The sequence below is a fragment of the Canis lupus genome, chromosome 27 (genome assembly GCF_003254725.2).
Source record: "Canis lupus dingo isolate Sandy chromosome 27, ASM325472v2, whole genome shotgun sequence".
Lineage (NCBI taxonomy): Eukaryota > Metazoa > Chordata > Mammalia > Carnivora > Canidae > Canis > Canis lupus.
In genome coordinates, this window is record NC_064269.1 from 44,377,097 (window position 1) to 44,393,486 (window position 16,390).

Sequence of the window (16,390 nt, forward strand, 5' to 3'; positions counted from 1 at the left end):
CACCAATGCCTTTACACAGTTGTGCGATCACTGATGATTTGGGGTCAGTGAGTGGGTGGGGGGAGTATTCCATAACTCCTTGGCTCAAGTGGGAGGTTGGACCAGGCATTTGCCATCCTGAGTGGGAGTCCTAAGCCCATAGTTTTATAAGGAAAACTGCCTTTCTTTATAAAAGGCAAACAATGATGCTTAGCAAACAGTGTCTGTAGTTGCAGGCTGCCAGGGGACCACCCAGTAGCAAGACTATGTTTAGTCCATGCGTGTTTTATATTAAAAGGGACTTCGTAGAGTACTGAGTGCATAGAGCAGACAACAGCAAACGCCCCATTTGCCCCAATAACCTTCTCCACCTGGTACCTCTGGCCTTTAGAAAGATGCTTCCAATCCGTTCACAGACTGGGAACACCAAATCTAGGAAGGCTGCCAAACGAAGTCAGACATTCAGGGAGAGCTAATGAGCAGGTGACTATGGTTCCAGCAGCATCCTGCTCTGAAACTTGGGTGCATCAGAAAGGACCAGGAGAACAGCTTAATTAGTCAGTATGTATTTCAGAAGCCGGGTGCTGTGGAGTGCAAACACTACATATCCTGCTCTCAAGGAGACATGGTCATCCTGGTCTGTGTTTGTTGAGGCTCTGGGGGCTGGCCCTGGTTAAGTGGCTGCCCTATTAGGTACTTTTCAGATTCAATTATTTATTAGTATTAAAGGAGGGAATTGAGGAGTGGGGTGGGGCACTGAGCTCCCCTCGAGGAAGCCTATTTCTTTTGTCAGCGTGTACCAAATGATAAGCTCTTCTGCCATCCACATGTGAATTCTAGAATCAGTGAGGGCCAAAAAAATATATAGGATCTTAGAGACCATTTAGTAAACTCCTTCATTTTACTGATGAGGTAGCTGAAACACAGAGACAGGAATTTGTCCAGAGTCACACGGCTCCTTAGCGGAGGAGGAGAGGGAGACCCACATGCCCAGCTTTGGTCCATGGTCTTCGTGACCCAAGGGGAGCTGATCAGGAAATGAGATGGGCGGGGCAGCATGTGCTTCGGTGGAAATGTGGAGGGTTGTGAATCGCTGACATGCTTGGTGGGGTCTACCTTGGGGTGCCTGCAGAGGCCTTCGTGGTGCTGAGCCTGACAGCTCTTCTCAGGCCAGGGCCTCCCCACACCTCTCCTTCACGGCTGCAGGCCCCCGGGGATTCAGCTCACTTTAATCACAACAGCAACAATGAAAGCAATAGTGATTAATGCCAACTATTCACTGAGAATTTCATATATGGCTGTGCCATGCCAAGTGCTTGTCAATGTTTTAAAATCCTCGAAGTAGGCAGCCCCAGTGGCTCAACAGTTTAGTGTTGCCTTTCAGCCCAGGGTGTGATCCTGGAGTCCTGGGATCGAGTCCCACATTGAGCTCCCTGCATGGAGCCTGCTTCTCCCTCTGCCTGTGTCTCTGCCTCTCTCTCTGTGTCTCTAATGAATAAATAAATAAAATCTTAAAAAAAATAAAATAAAATCCTCGAAACAGCTCAGAGGTACCTGAGTCTCAGAGATGTTAAATAAGTTGCCCAGGCCCACAGGGCTTGTCGGACCCACAGAGTATGAAGTTGGGTCTCATGTGACTCCTGATCTCTGCCACTAGACTTTGTGGCTTTCTTTTCTGGCTCTCACTGTCCACTCAGCTCCCCTGTAGCCTGTCCCTAAAACTCAGTTTTTACAGATCCCATGCTCTTCTTGGCCACTGTTTCCCAGCTGCCTTCATCCGCCAGGACTAGATTCACATTGTTTTAAAGGGCAGAACCATTGTAATTACTGTGGGAATGTGGTTGAAGGAAAGCCACATAGACAGAGCGACCAAGGTACAAAGATTGTAGAGTTTTATGGCACTTCCACAGCCCTGGTTTCTGCTCCATTGGATCATAGCTCCAATCTGAGATGAGGAATGAAGGTGATGTTGACCTCTGCCTTCTACTTTTGGGTTTTTAGAAGTAGACCTTTCCATGTCTCCTCTTCCACTTCCTGCTGGCCCAGGCTTTTGATGGACCTGATGCTCAGGGGAAGAATCTGGGCAGTGCTAGAGTCCCATCTTGAGATCTTGGGTCCCCAGGGACCCCCACTCTAAGTCACAGCCCTTGTTCTGAATCCCTGCCACACCCAAGGAGAGCCTGCATCAGATGTTTTCCTTAGTCCTCCAAGGAGGTAAAGATGGAGGAGAGGAGCAGGAGGGGTCAAGACTGCCGGGCTAAGAAGGAGTCAGAAAAAGCCAAGCAGAAAGAAGAGAAAAGGCACCTTGAGGCTCAGGAAGGAGAGGGAACACATCCACACGTGGGAGGACAGAGCTCAAGAGGTTCCTGATTGTGAGAGGTCTGAGGAAGGAGCATGGAGTCAAGATGCCAGAGAAGTTGGAGAGCTTAGGAGTGGCTGATCTGGGTCTCGTTGGATGAGGGCTTTGTGCTTCTGTCTGTTTGGTTTCATCCTTAGCAGTGGGAATCATGTCACTTGTCCCCTCACCTAAAAACATCGGGATGCGGAGTAGAAATCACATTCCTTCAGCAAACACTTCCTTTTATACCTGATGTGTGTCAAGCACTGGACTGGGAAGCAGAGCTCAGCGATGAACGTTCGTTCACAGCCTGCCCTGGAGACACGCCAGGTGCTCAGAGCAGAGCCTTGGGACCCGACTGAAACTGTGGAAAGCCAGGGATTGATCTAACATTCTGATTACCCATCTCTCCCAGCCAAAGATCTGACGCCTGATATTGAATAGTGTTTGAGTGCACTGTAGATGTAGTTGGATGCAAGTCTGGTTTCATTCAGTTGTGAAGACATGTTTGTGTACGTGCGTGTGTGATTTATTTGATAATTGGAAACAACTTATGACCAAACTTCTTTGCATCCTTTTCTGGGCTTGTGTCACATACTGAGGGCCCGAGCAGAAGGCCCTGCAAGGAAGCACTTGTGTAGGGGTAGAGACTTGTCCTGCCACGCACCTCCCTCTGGCCTGGTCTGCATTCACCCTAGCCAGCCCTTCCTGAGGGACAGCTTGAATAGCGGACACCAGACGCCTTCACCTTCCAGCTCTCTGTTCCTTTGAAGGCAGTCTCCCACTTCTTAGATTTCTTTCCTCTGGGAATATTCCTTTAAGTGCGTCAGGTCCAACACTCATATCTCTGTTTTTTAAATAAAAAATTAATAAAAAATTTAATATTTTTATATTATGTAACACATAACAAAGTTTACCATCTTAATTTTTTAAAAAGATTTTATTTATTTATTTATTTGATTTTTTTTTTTTTTTTTTTTTTTTTTTTTTATTGGTGTTCAATTTACTAACATACAGAATAACACCCAGTGCCCGTCACCCATTCACTCCCACCCCCCGCCCTCCTCCCCTTCCACCACCCCTAGTTCGTTTCCCAGAGTTAGCAGTCTTTATGTTCTGTCTCCCTTTCTGATATTTCCCACACATTTCTTCTCCCTTCCCTTATTTTCCCTTTCACTATTATTTATATTCCCCAAATGAATGAGAACATATAATGTTTGTCCTTCTCCGACTGACTTACTTCACTCAGCATAATACCCTCCAGTTCCATCCACGTTGAAGCAAATGGTGGGTATTTGTCATTTCTAATAGCTGAGTAATATTCCATTGTATACATAAACCACATCTTCTTTATCCATTCATCTTTCGTTGGACACCGAGGCTCCTTCCACAGTTTGGCTATCGTGGCCATTGCTGCTAGAAACATCGGGGTGCAGGTGTCCCAGCGTTTCATTGCATTTGTATCTTTGGGGTAAATCCCCAACAGTGCAATTGCTGGGTCGTAGGGCAGGTATATTTTTAACTGTTTGAGGAACCTCCACACAGTTTTCCACAGTGGCTGCACCAGTTCACATTCCCACCAACAGTGTAAGAGGGTTCCCTTTTCTCCACATCCTCTCCAACATTTGTTGTTTCCTGCCTTGTTAATTTTTCCCATTCTCACTGGTGTGAGGTGGTATCTCATTGTGGTTTTGATTTGTATTTCCCTGATGGCAAGTGATGCAGAGCATTTTCTCATGTGCATGTTGATTTGTTTGAGAGAGAGCGAGTGAGTATGAGTGAGGAGAGGGGCAGGCAGGCGGAGAGAGAGAAGCAGTCTCCCTGCTGATCAGGGAGCCTGACTCGGGACTCGATCCTAGGACTCCGAGATCATGACCTGAGCTGAAGGCAGATGCTTAACCGCCTGAGCCACCCAGGTACCCCTTAATTTTAGTGTATAATTTGGTGGCATTAAGTACAGTCACATCATTGCACTATCACCATCATCCTTTTTCACCATCCTTTTTCATGTGTGCATCTTCATGAAATGCACATCTTCATGTGCATTAAACACAAACTTGCTTCTCCCTTCTCCCCAAGGTCCTGGCTGCCCCCTCTACTTTTTCTCTCTATGGGTACGACTCCTCATAGAAGTGGAATCATACCCGATTTATTTTATAATGGGCTGACTTCACTTAGCATTGTGTGTTCGAGGGTCATCCATTCTGCAGCACATGTCAGAATTTCTTTCCTTTATAAAACTGAGTAATAGTCCATTGTATGTAGAGACCACATTTTGTTTATTCATCCATCTGTCGATGGACACTTGGGCTGTTTCCAACTTCTGGCCATTGTGAATAATGCTGCTCTGAACCTTGGAGTACAGTATCTTTTTGAGTCCCTGCTTTCCATTCTTTTGGGTATAGACTCAGAAGTGGCATTGCTGCATCATATGGTAGTTATGTGTTTAATTTTTTTAAAAAGATTTTATTTATTTATTCATGAGAGACATAGAGAGAGAGGCAGAGACACAGGCAGGGAGAGAAGCAGGCTCTCTGTGGAAAGCCCGATGTGGGACTTGATCCCAGGACCTCGGGATCACGACGTGTGCCAAAGGCAGACGCTCAACCACCGAACCACTTAGGTGCCCCTATGTATTTAATTTTTTGAGGAACCTCCATACTACCTTCCGTCACCATTGTACCATTTTATGTTCACACTGGCAGTGCACAAGGGCCATCCTTCCTCTGCGTCTTGGCTGACACTTGTCATTTTCTGATTTTTTTGAGAATACTCTCCTAATGGAGGTGAAGGGCTCTCTCTGACTTTGAGGACTTCTGTGTAAACCATGTGGAACCCGCAGGGGTCATCAGAGAAACCCTGGAATGATAAATTAGAAACACAACAAGGGCTGGAGGGTCCTCTTCTCTCCGTTGCCCTTCCTAGCTGAATGGCCCCTTCAGTTAACCTTGCCCTGTAAGCATATTGGAGGCAGCCTCTTAGGATAGCCCAGCACCCACTCTTCCAGGCCGCCTCTCCAGCCAGGAGCCCAGCTCGTGAGCAGAGGGAACTGGATGTCGGGCCGGCCTTCTCAGCCCTCATCTTTGAGGCCTGTAGGGAGGAGATCCAGGCACTGAGGAACTTGGGAGGAGTTAAACTGGCTGGGGAGGAGGGATGGGGGACAGTGAGATGCCCGGACCCAAGAGCTCCGGACCTGAGGCTCTGAGCTGGGAGACCTCTTATGGTGTTTGGTTGAGCCTCGTCATTTTAAAGAGGAAGCCGAAGGCCAAAGAAGGAAAGTGATATGTCTGACTTGCACAGAACAAATGGGTAATCAAGCGGGGACTGGAATTCAGCTCTCTTGACTTCTGCTCTGGTTCTTCTCTCTCCAAACTCAGAAAAGAGGATGGCTTCAGAGCACTTTGAAGCTTAATGTTTGCCAGGGAACAACAGGCTCAGGGGGACTTGCTTATTTTCTCATTGCCTTCCACCTTCTTGTCTGCCTGCCGTCTGGCAGAGGTTTTGTGGGGATTAATGATAAATGGCTTTGACTTTTCCAAATGTAAGAAGCATTATACTTTATAACAAAGCACTGATATTAAATAGCCTGCAAGTGTAGAGGAATAAGCTAATGTGTTTCTTTTGTCCTACCTTAATGAGAATTAGAAACATCAGGAGTAGGACAAATGGGCCGTGTGTTTGTGTGTATTGTGTTATCACTGTGTAAATATGTGCAGTCACCCCCCCAACACACACACACACACACACACACACACACACACACACACAGTGCAATCCCACAGATAATGAAAGAACTTCAGAAACTTTCACTAATAGAAGTTCCTTGGAAAATGGAACACAGTTTTCAAAGATCTCTGGAATCTTCTGTATTCTGAATTCTCTGGATAGATTCACTTTTCCACAAATTGACATTATTGAATTTGTATGTGAGATATAGCAGTTTTTGAGAGGTGGGTTGCTTAACACAGAGGGTGTGCTTCTGGGAAAAACATTTTTTTAAATATATAAAACAGCTTTCATGTTTTATTTTCTTTTGTTGGTAATGAGGTATTCTTTAGTGCCCTGAGGCATTATATGTGGGCATCTGGGGAATGTTTCTTATTAAGCGTCTTTATTTTTGGGTAGTACTTTCATAGGCCTAATCTCATTTAATCTTTGCGATTGTCCTATGAGGAATGTATTATTGTCTGTATTTTACAGATGAGTAAACTGAGAAGCCAGCATCACTAGGTACTTACTTGGCAGTGTGGCTGGCAGTGGGAGCGATAGTCACAGGGTCAGGGACCTGGGCTCTGATGCTGTGAGACTGTGCTCCAGCCAGAGGAGAGCTCGCCAAGCCCCCCAACCCCCAGTCCAGTGTCTACTTCTGCTTCAACTTCTTTGAAGGGTTTGTGTTGATACGGATGGCACCCCTCAGACCTGGGGCCTGAACCCAGGTGTTGTGACCCTGGGCCCCAGTGTTTTTCTCTATGCTACACACCTGTTCACACATCATGGAACCCAACTGATATTTAATGGAATTGCTGTTACAAATCAAGACCACAAGAAAAAAGGAAGCATCTTGCCCATGTATGTATCTTGGCTAATTTTCAAATCAGCCATTTCATTTTAGCCGAAACCTAGATGTTTTTGTTTATAGAGCACTGCAGCTGGAGATTCAGAGGTGCAATTATCCTTTGTCCAGAGCTTAGGTTCGAATCAGCAGAGGGCCACACAGAGGTGCAGGTGGAGTTTTCATGGGACTTCATGTGTCTCTGGGGCTGCAGGCAGAAGCTCGTATCTTCTTGTGGTGCTGGGGGTCGGAAGGAGGAGGCTCCAGGCAGCCTAGGAAGGTGGGCAGCTGGTTTGGCTGGTGGAGTATATGTGCACAGCTTCCCCTGATCACTGCCCCCCTCCCCCACCAATTGGTATGTCAGGGGCTGGACAAGAATCTCATACTGATTTGGCTACAGTAATTTTGGAAGTATACTTCATAAAGCAAAACCATAACTTTTTTTCTTTCTGATTACCAAAGAATTATTTACTGAACAGAATTTGGAAAATATAATAATTTCGAAAAGAGCTAGACTTACAAAGTTCTTATTCTCAGCACTATTCTGAGAGTTTTATATTTATTAACTCATTTGATCACCATAGCAATGCTGTGTGATAGGCAGTGTTATTGTTTCTATTTTACAAATAAGGAATCTTGGGTCCAGGGAGGTGAGGTGACCATTCCAGCCACACAGCTAGTGACTAGCAGAGCTGGAATTTGCATTTACTCTGCCTGGATTCTAAGTCCAGGGCCCTGAGTTCTAGGCTGAACTGCCTTTCTGCAAATAAATGTGGCCACCTGAAGATAATCAGTAGTAACCTGCCTGCCTGCTTGCCTGCCTTACTTTTTTCCTTCCTTCCTTTCTTCATACCATTTTTATAAGTTTTTATTCTAGCCATTTAAGGACAAAATCTAGACAGACACATGAGTCTATTTATTAATGGTGAGGTAAGGGACTTTCTAAGATACATGTTTTTAAATTGTTGGACTTTTCTGTTTTTCAACAGTAAGTGTGTTTTTCTTTTAAGTTTAGTAAAAACAGTAGAGATCTTAAATCCTTTTTGTCATGCTCTTGATCTAGAAAGATGACCTTTTAAAAGATTGATGTATAGTTGAACAACTAGAAGTATTTTTATGTGTTTCCTTCTAGTCTTTCTTCTATGGAAAAAAAGTGTCTTTTTAAAAATTGGGATCCTACAGAACATATCTTTTTGGGTCCTGTTTCCATTGCTTAATATCATGTGAAATATTTTTATATATTGTTTTTCAGAACATAATTTTTATGGCTTCTAAAATTCTTTCATGGGGATATGGCATCACAGGCCAGTCCCCCTGTGATGGGCTTATAGGTGATTTTCAATTTGGTGTTGGTATAATTTGCAGTGTGGTGAATACCCGGGTACATTGCTTTGCTGGCGTCTTGGATTAGTCCTTTAGGGTAGCTTTTGAGAAGGGTAGTATAATGATTGAATCCCTTAAAGACTCTCATTAGGGGTGTTACATTGCTTTCCCTACGGGGTTGATCAGCCCCTGCTTCCCGCTGGACAGAGTTCTGGAGTTCAGCCTTCCCTGGCCCCGGGAGGGCTGAAGAGGTACCAGACACAGTCAGACCTTCTCTCCCGCAGAACAGAACCGCTCATAGCCTGGAGGATCTGAGTCTGCGAGCTCTGAGCCTCAGCAGGGCTGTGCCCCTGTTGCAGAGACCACATGCCATTCCACGGCAGCAGTGTGGCTGGGCATTCACAGGCATGGAATAGAGTCAGAGGAATTACTTCTGGTTCCCCAGGATGCCCTGCCCACTTCAGTGGGTGAAATACTTGGGCAAATGAGTCTGTCACCCTATCCTCCCAGGTAGTGAGAAGGAAGGAGGTTGGGACCACTAGGACACTAAAAACTGTCCTCCATACCAAGATGGCGCTGCCTCCCATGTTCTAGTTCTGGTACTAGGGAGAGGCGCAGACACACTGTGTCTCTGTTTTCCCATCAGTAAAATGGGGCCAAAGCAGCAAAACCCTCTGTATCTTGGGGCCAGAAAGTTAAAGTAATTAAAAATGTTATGAGAAAAAATGCAATGGGACAATTATACTTTGAGATATTTACTCATCCATTCAATGCATCTTTGTTGAGCACACACCATGCTCCAGGCTGATATGGACTCTTGGGAATATAGTGGTGAACAAAATAGACAAAGGTGCCTGCTTTTAGAGGCTTCCCTTCTGATGAGGGATAAAAAACAAATATTCACCTAACATATGAAGTGAACAGATGAGGAGCGCCTGGGTGGCTCAGTCAGTTGAGCACCTAACTCTTGATTTCAGCTCAGTTCATGATCCTCAGGGTTGTGGGATGGAGCCCTGAGTCGGGGTCCGCACTCAGCAAACAGTCTTCTCTACCTCTTCCTCTGCCCCTCCATCCACTCCCGACTTGCGTGTATGCTTTCTCTGTCTCTCTAAAAAAGGAAATAAACATACACATGACATACTAATCTAAAACAATCGAATAGCATCATCACTGTAAACTTCCGCATAGAGATCTCTGAAGGCCAAATAAAAATTCTGCAAAAGAACCCCCATGCAGCAAATGTGTTTTGAGTACCTACTAGGTGACAACCAGTCTGCCAGGGTTTCTGAGGCCACAAAGGTGATTCCTGCTCTCAAGAAGCTTAAGTAGGAATCACTGGAAGAATACAAGAAGGGCCCACCTATCAGAAGGGCCCACATAGGCATGCATTAGCAGGAGCCAAGGAGACTGAGCCAGTGTTTGGTCTTTGCAGTGTTGTGCCAGGCTATTGTGGCAATCCTCCTGCCTGTCCTCAGACATCTGCATCTGGAAGGCTTTTCCATTTTTCTAGCTGGTATTTGACCTCAGTCAGGGCTGGACCTATTTTTTCCCCCCACTACAATGGCTACTTTGCAATGGCCTTCAATAAGTGGAAATGGTGACTTTTGATAAACTGCAACTCATCAACTGGGTCCTGTAATTTAGGTTTGCCATCACCAGGTGGTGATAGGTGCCTTAATTCAAATAGCAGGAGGTTGAGATTTCCCTCCTCTCCCTGTTTGGATGTAAGTGGAAGGAATGTTTTGTTACTGTTGCAATTTATTATCTTTGGTTGGAGAGTGCTAGTGGTTTAGTATGTGCATCTATCAGTTTGTTTTCTGCTATTTTTCTTCACCTGCTCTCTGATGTCAATATGACCTTGAGTAATGTGAGGGAAATGGCTTTATGGTTAAGAGTCCTCTAGCCAGGGTAATATTGGCAGATCTCCTCTGCAGGGACTTCATGGGAGTCCCTCCTAGGATTTCTTTTCCCTTCTTTCTCTCTTTTGACTAGCTGCCCTGTGAAAAACAGAGAAAAGATTTAGTTTGCTCGATCACTAGAAGATGTGAATGACAGTAGCTTTACCATTTTTCCTGTTGGCTTGAGCTTCTGAAGTGCCCCAGGTTCTTTGCCTTGGCCCAGTCATTAGAGAGGAGTGGGAGGTAGAATAGGAAGGAGATAGTTTTACTTAAGGCAGCGTCTGAACGATTTAGTCTAGGGGGTGGCCACAGATGTCCTTGGGTCCCTGTTTTTGTTTCAGAGCAGGTTTGACCGCTGTGGTGATGGATTTGTTCTGAGCATCCTCATCTCTCATGAGTGAGGTTTGTAGAAGGGTGAGGGAAGAATGTAAGAGAATGCTGTTGAAAATAGTGTGAAAATGGCTCAGGTGAGAGGTAGAGGCAGCAGATGTGACACACAGAGAAGACCCTTTGAGTGCTCGTCAAAGGAGAGGTTTCCACCCCACCTGAGGTGTCCTGGGGCTCACTTAGGACCAACTCAGGTTGGTGGGAATGGTCAGCTTCCCCATCTGTCCAATGGGAACATTAATTTCTCATTCAGTTGTCAAGAGGATTAGCCCACTGAAAAATGACTCTTGGCTTCTAATGTTGTTTGTTGGGTCTCAGGCTGTCTTATGCTTTGAAAACATGTCTTTTTGCATAGGGTGGTTATTTCCTGATCAGAAAATCCACCCACCTATCAGCATCTGAATCAGTTCTTGATTGCTTTTTTTTAAAAAAGTTCCATCATAAATTATGCTTTCCTTTAGGACTTCCTCTTAATGTGGGCCTGTGCTGTCCTGTATGATAGCCGCTAGCCAGCTGTGGCTATTTATATGTAAATTAATTGAAATTAAATAAAATTTAAAAAGTAGTTCTAGAGTTGCTCTTGCTACATTTCAAGTGCTAAACAGTCAGCAATGGCTGGTGGCTACCATATTGAACATCTCAGAATTAATAGAGCATTTTCATCATTGTAGATGTTCTATTAGACAGCAAGGCTGTAGACCACATTTGTAGTCAGGGTTTGGACCTACAGCAGACACTGCTGTAGCCATTTTGAGAGGAAACATAGTTAATATGGGAATTTAAGGGCTTATGAAATAATTGGAAGGGTTGGGAGAGCAGGCTCTAGTTCAGACCTCTAGGAATGACTCCCAGAACAATGCTACAGAGCTGGCCCATCAAGGGGCCCAGGATTCTGCTGTAATTAGGAAGCTGGGGAATCTGGAAGCCACTATGCCAAGAGCTGGCTCCAGGATCACACTACCTTATACACTTTCCAGGGATCAGGGAAGTATTGCCAGAGCCTTACTGGCCTCGAAGTGGTGAAATAGATGCTTTCCCCACCAGACAGAGTTTTAGTTTACTTCTTGAGTTCACCAAACTCCATAGCTACATCAGAAAGTCCAGTTACAAGGGAGGTTGGAAATTAGAGTTTTTAGCTCTTTGGCCTCTGCAGGACAGGAAGACACAACAGAAGGAGTTTGGAAGAGCTGCTCAGTTAGTCCACTGGTCTACCCCATCTGTCGCAGGGGGCTGAGCCAGAACTGATCCTTCACTGCATGAGCACCACTGAGTGTAAGACAGACAGAGCCTTGGGTATCTCAAGACCAGGAGACAGTATCTTCCCTGTTCGAGTTTCCCAGCTATCTCTGTAACACTCTAGATAGAGAAGATTAATGGGCTCCCTGCTTTCTAGCATTTGGCCTTTAATGGGCAGAGAAAGCATGGTTTCTGTTTCAGGTTGGCTGCTACAGTCTTAAAGAGAATGCAAGCCCGTGGTCACATGGTGAGATGACAGACAGCAAGGGCTAAATGGGCTTCTGCGAAGATCCTGGGTGATACCCTGGCCTGAGAGAAAGCATTTCCTTTGCTCTATAGAGATTGCTAAGTGAGAGGATGGTTAGGACTTTAGGAGGATATGCATTTACAGTTCTCTACCTGCCAAGTGTGAACTGCTGCTTCTCACTTTCCATAAATCGATCTGGGTTTAGTTTGGGTACAAAGTCTGGTCATTAGCAGTGACCTCCTTTGTGTGCAGATGAAGGTCCTAAAGCTGAGGGAGGTTGTGCTGTCGAGGCACATCTGCAGCACTGTACTTTTCTCCACACATGTGGCTAATTGGGGGTCTCTTTATAGTGCTGGGAGTTTGGGCATCTCTATTCAAGGGTAGTATGGAGACAGAGAGATGGGGAGCATACTGGCAGCCAATGTTTGAACTCTGCTTATTTACATTAGAGGATCAGTGTTGGGGGTTTTGAGAAGGAATTATTTAAGCCCAAACCTGAAGTGAGAGAGCCAAAAGTAGAGGGAATAACATTCTAAGTATATGCAAAGGCACTGCAGCATATAAGAAGAGAGCATTTCAGAGGAGTGAAATGAGGCTAGTATGTGAGGCTTGCATTGGACCAGGCTGAGACAGGAATGAGATGAGCTCAGAGAGGAGACCAGGGGCAGCCTATGTGGGCTTCATAAGTCATGGCAGAGTCCTTATTTTGAAAAGATTTATCTAGGAGAATGACAAGACTTGATTTATGATTTATATTTCTAAAAGGTCACTCTGGGTGCTGTATGGAGATTGGGTTGGGGATAGGCAAGGAAAGAGAAATGTCAGGGGGCTACTACAGCATTCTGGCAAGAAATGGATGGAGGATTGGACCAGGCAGATGGTGTGGGAACGGAAGTCTTGCTCACTACCTCTTCCTTCAGAAATCCCTCCTACAACCATATCCAAGAAGTAAGTGGAAGAGCCTGAATAAGCCCATGCTTTAGGGGCATAGATGGGCGACTCCGACAGTTTCTTAGGTTTACCTGTTATCCGCCTTCATCTTTAGCATGACATCATCATATTGCAGTTTAGCAAATAGATGTTGAACATCTTCTGTAAGGCCCTGGATCAAAATGAACAAGGGGTGGTAGAAAGGGAAGTGGGTGGGGGAGTGGGGGTGACTGGGTGACGGGCACGGAGCGCGGCACTTGATGGGATGAGCACTGGGTGTTATTCTATATGTTGGCAAATTGAACTCCAAAAAAAAAAAAAAAAAAAAATAAGGCCCTGGATCAGGTGCACGGATGGAGATGGAGTAAAGGGGAAAAAAATCCACTTTTTCATCACTGACTACCTTTCGGATCCCCAGCTCCGTGCTTCACTTACTGGGGCACCAGGGAAGCATGAGCCATCGCCTCCTGACTTGGACTCTTTCCTTGGGCCTTGCAGAGCAGAATCACCTGTGGCTGACCAGTTTGGGTAGGGGTCTTGCCCTTGTCCCGGTCCCTTGGAGAAGCAGCAGTTCCTATGTGTAGGAGGAGGGAGTTGCTGTCTAAACTCAGGGGAGCTGGGCCATTTGACAAATGGGAATAATTTTCTTATGTGTGAGGGCGAGTTTGCTGCTGTGGGCACCCACCTGTTTGTGTGTGGCCCAATCTGCTGAGCTGCTGTTCTGGGGCTCATTCAGGGATGAGAACATCAGTAAAAATAGTTTAGTAAGGCAGGAGCCAGAGCAGGCTTAAACGGTGGCATCTTTTCAGCTGGCAGCCAGGAGACGGAGCTTTGAATCAGCTTTATAATTTGAAAATTGGTCTCTTTGCATTGGGTAGTTATTTTGTGCTAACAAAAGCAGTCAGGGACATAATGCTGCTTGCCCTTCCTCCATGGCACTGCTCTGGGTTCAGAAATATTGAGCCTAAGATGGTGATTTTCCTTTCCTGGGATTCTTGGATAGTTGTGCCCCCTTACTGAGTGGGACCTGCAAATACTAAGAGAGCCTTGGGTCTGGGTGGGGAACCATCCCAGTGAATGGGGGAAAATTGCTTAGAGAAGGGGAGGCTCACCCGGAGGGGCCACCCCTGTCTCACTAGTGTGTGTGGCTCTGTGTTTACTGTGGCAGTGCCTTTAGTCAAGTTACATGGCTATAGAAATGCTCAGAGCTTCCAGGACCAAAATAATGGAGGCTGTGTTTTTGTTTTCTGGTTAGGGAGAGGTTGACATTCAGTTTTTCCCCATGGGCTTATTCGTATGTGCTTTCTCCAGATGGTGTGTTCCAGAGAGGTCCTCGGCTCTGGGAATATAAATAAGGTCACCCATGGTGCAGGGTGGCTTAGAAGTCAGCCTGTCACAAGACGTGACTTTCAGATCCACTTCTTGGCTCTGCAGAGCCATGGTCATCTTGCTCTCAATGTTAATACCTCGGGGTGCATAGGATATATCCCCTGACACAGCCTTTCTGAGGCAATGGATGTGTTCTCATGCTGGTGCTTCCTGCCTTCTTCTGAAACATTGTCTAAAAGCTCCAGGATTGGAGCACCTGGGTGGCTCAGTGTTTGATCATCTGCCTTTGGCTCAGCTCATGATCCCAGGGTCCTGGAATCGAGTCCCACGTCAGGCTCCCTGCATGGAGCCTGCTTCTCCCTCTGCCTGTGTCTCTGCCTCTCTCTCTGTTTCTCATGAATAAATAAATAAAATCTTAAAAAAAAAAAAAAAAAGCTCCAGGATTGCTTGGTTTTGGGAACTGACAAGTGGTAGGAGAGAGGTGGATTAAGGTGGGGGTTGGGCATGAGTACAAAGTTGGAATTTGATGACAGTAACCAGAAAGAAGCTGTGAGAAGAGATCTGGGGTCTGGAGAGGCTGAGAGTGGCGGAGACATGGCTGCTTTTATGTATGTGATGAAAGAGAAGTTAGTCTAGGAGCTAAAGTAGAGTCTATGAAGTGTTGTCCATCCTGAGCAGGGAGTATAGGAAGGAAAAATTATGTATCACAGATCAAATGAACGAAATTTGAATTCCAGCCCTCCCAGCAAACCCAGTAAGACATGAGATTAGGCCACTGTTTATTGGTCACTCCAATGGTGTCAGAGGTGCCCTGGGGATTACTGAAGGGGCTGTTCACGCCAAACATGAAGCATATTCTTAGGTCAGACATGCAGCCCCTGCCACCTCAAGGCCCATAAACCCAGTAGGAGACATGTGCTTTGCTTGTGGCCATGTGTGTGAGCACACGTGTGTGCGCAGGTGGGGGCGCTTGTGTGAGTTCTAAGGACGTGGAGTATTGTGTAGTAGTGAACCATGAGTCCTGTGCGTGCTGCAGAAATCTTTTCATTGTCTCACTTTGTGACCTTTTTTAATGAGTCATACACTCCTTTGTTTTCTTATGTGTTAAATGGAGATATGAAAGCTTGCTGGTTATTGAAGCGGTTTTGGTATATCAGGTGCCTTTATTAATGCAAACACTGTCTTCTGATTTCTTCCTCTGGTGTATGACAAGAGAAGTGAAAGCCCCAGTCATATTGGAGTCTTCCTTGCTTTAGGTGTAGGACCTACATGATGAGTGCAGGGAGGGTGATGGCAAGGTGTGTGAGAGAGAGGACTTCTCATAGGAAGTGTTGGGTTCTCCATGATCCTGACATTCCGGGTAAAATAGTTTACCCCTGGGGGTGCAACAGCTGCCTGGAGCAGCTGCAGCAGAGGATAGGAGGGGGTGAATGGGCTGTACGGTGAGACAGGAGCCAGCGTCATGTTGAGAATATAGCCATGAATTGAGTATAGCAAAGAGGCAATTTTCCAGGCCCTGGGGAGTGGGGGTGAGGCTCTAATGCCATAGGGACCAGATGGCAATAGTGCAGGAAGCAGCTGTCAGGGGACAGGAAGCAGTGGACCAGCTGGTGGTAAAGAAGACCTGATGTGCTCATCTTGGTATCATACAGGGGTGGTAAATTCGTGGCATCTGTGATACCATTCCCTACCCTTCATACCTGTGGCAGACATCATTAATCTATCATGACATATTTTCCCCTTATATGCAGAGAAGTCTCAGAATCTTTTAGGTACAGCATTTTGGGCAGTCATGTCAATCAGTTGGCATGAGAGCGGAAACTTAGTTGTTGTCTATCACTGGTGTGATAATGGAAAGGACATAGATTTTGGAATTCAGCAGAAATGACAGCCCAGACAGTTACAAGCTTTGTAGCATTGAACAAGCATGCTCATCAGGTCTTGTTTGGTTGTGAAGGACAGAAACCCAATTCGAGCTAGCCCAAGCTAAGTTCCTTAAGTAATATAACCAGAAAGCTCAGAGTCTGGCTAGATGTGCAGCCCAAGGAGATTGTTGGGGTCTGTCCCTAGTACAGAGTGTCTGGCTAAGCTAGGTCATCGCTCATCCCCTGGGTGGTGGTGGTGGGCAGCACGGGGCTAGTGGTGGACGTGATAGGGTCTAGATAGCAGGT

General features: G+C 45.9%; 1 protein-coding gene across 39 annotated transcripts in view; it reads left to right on the plus strand.

Moving 5' to 3' along the window:
• The window catches only part of CACNA1C (calcium voltage-gated channel subunit alpha1 C), a 746,601-nt gene that overhangs the window by 135,155 nt on the left and 595,056 nt on the right, over positions 1 to 16,390 (plus strand). The window lies entirely within an intron of this gene.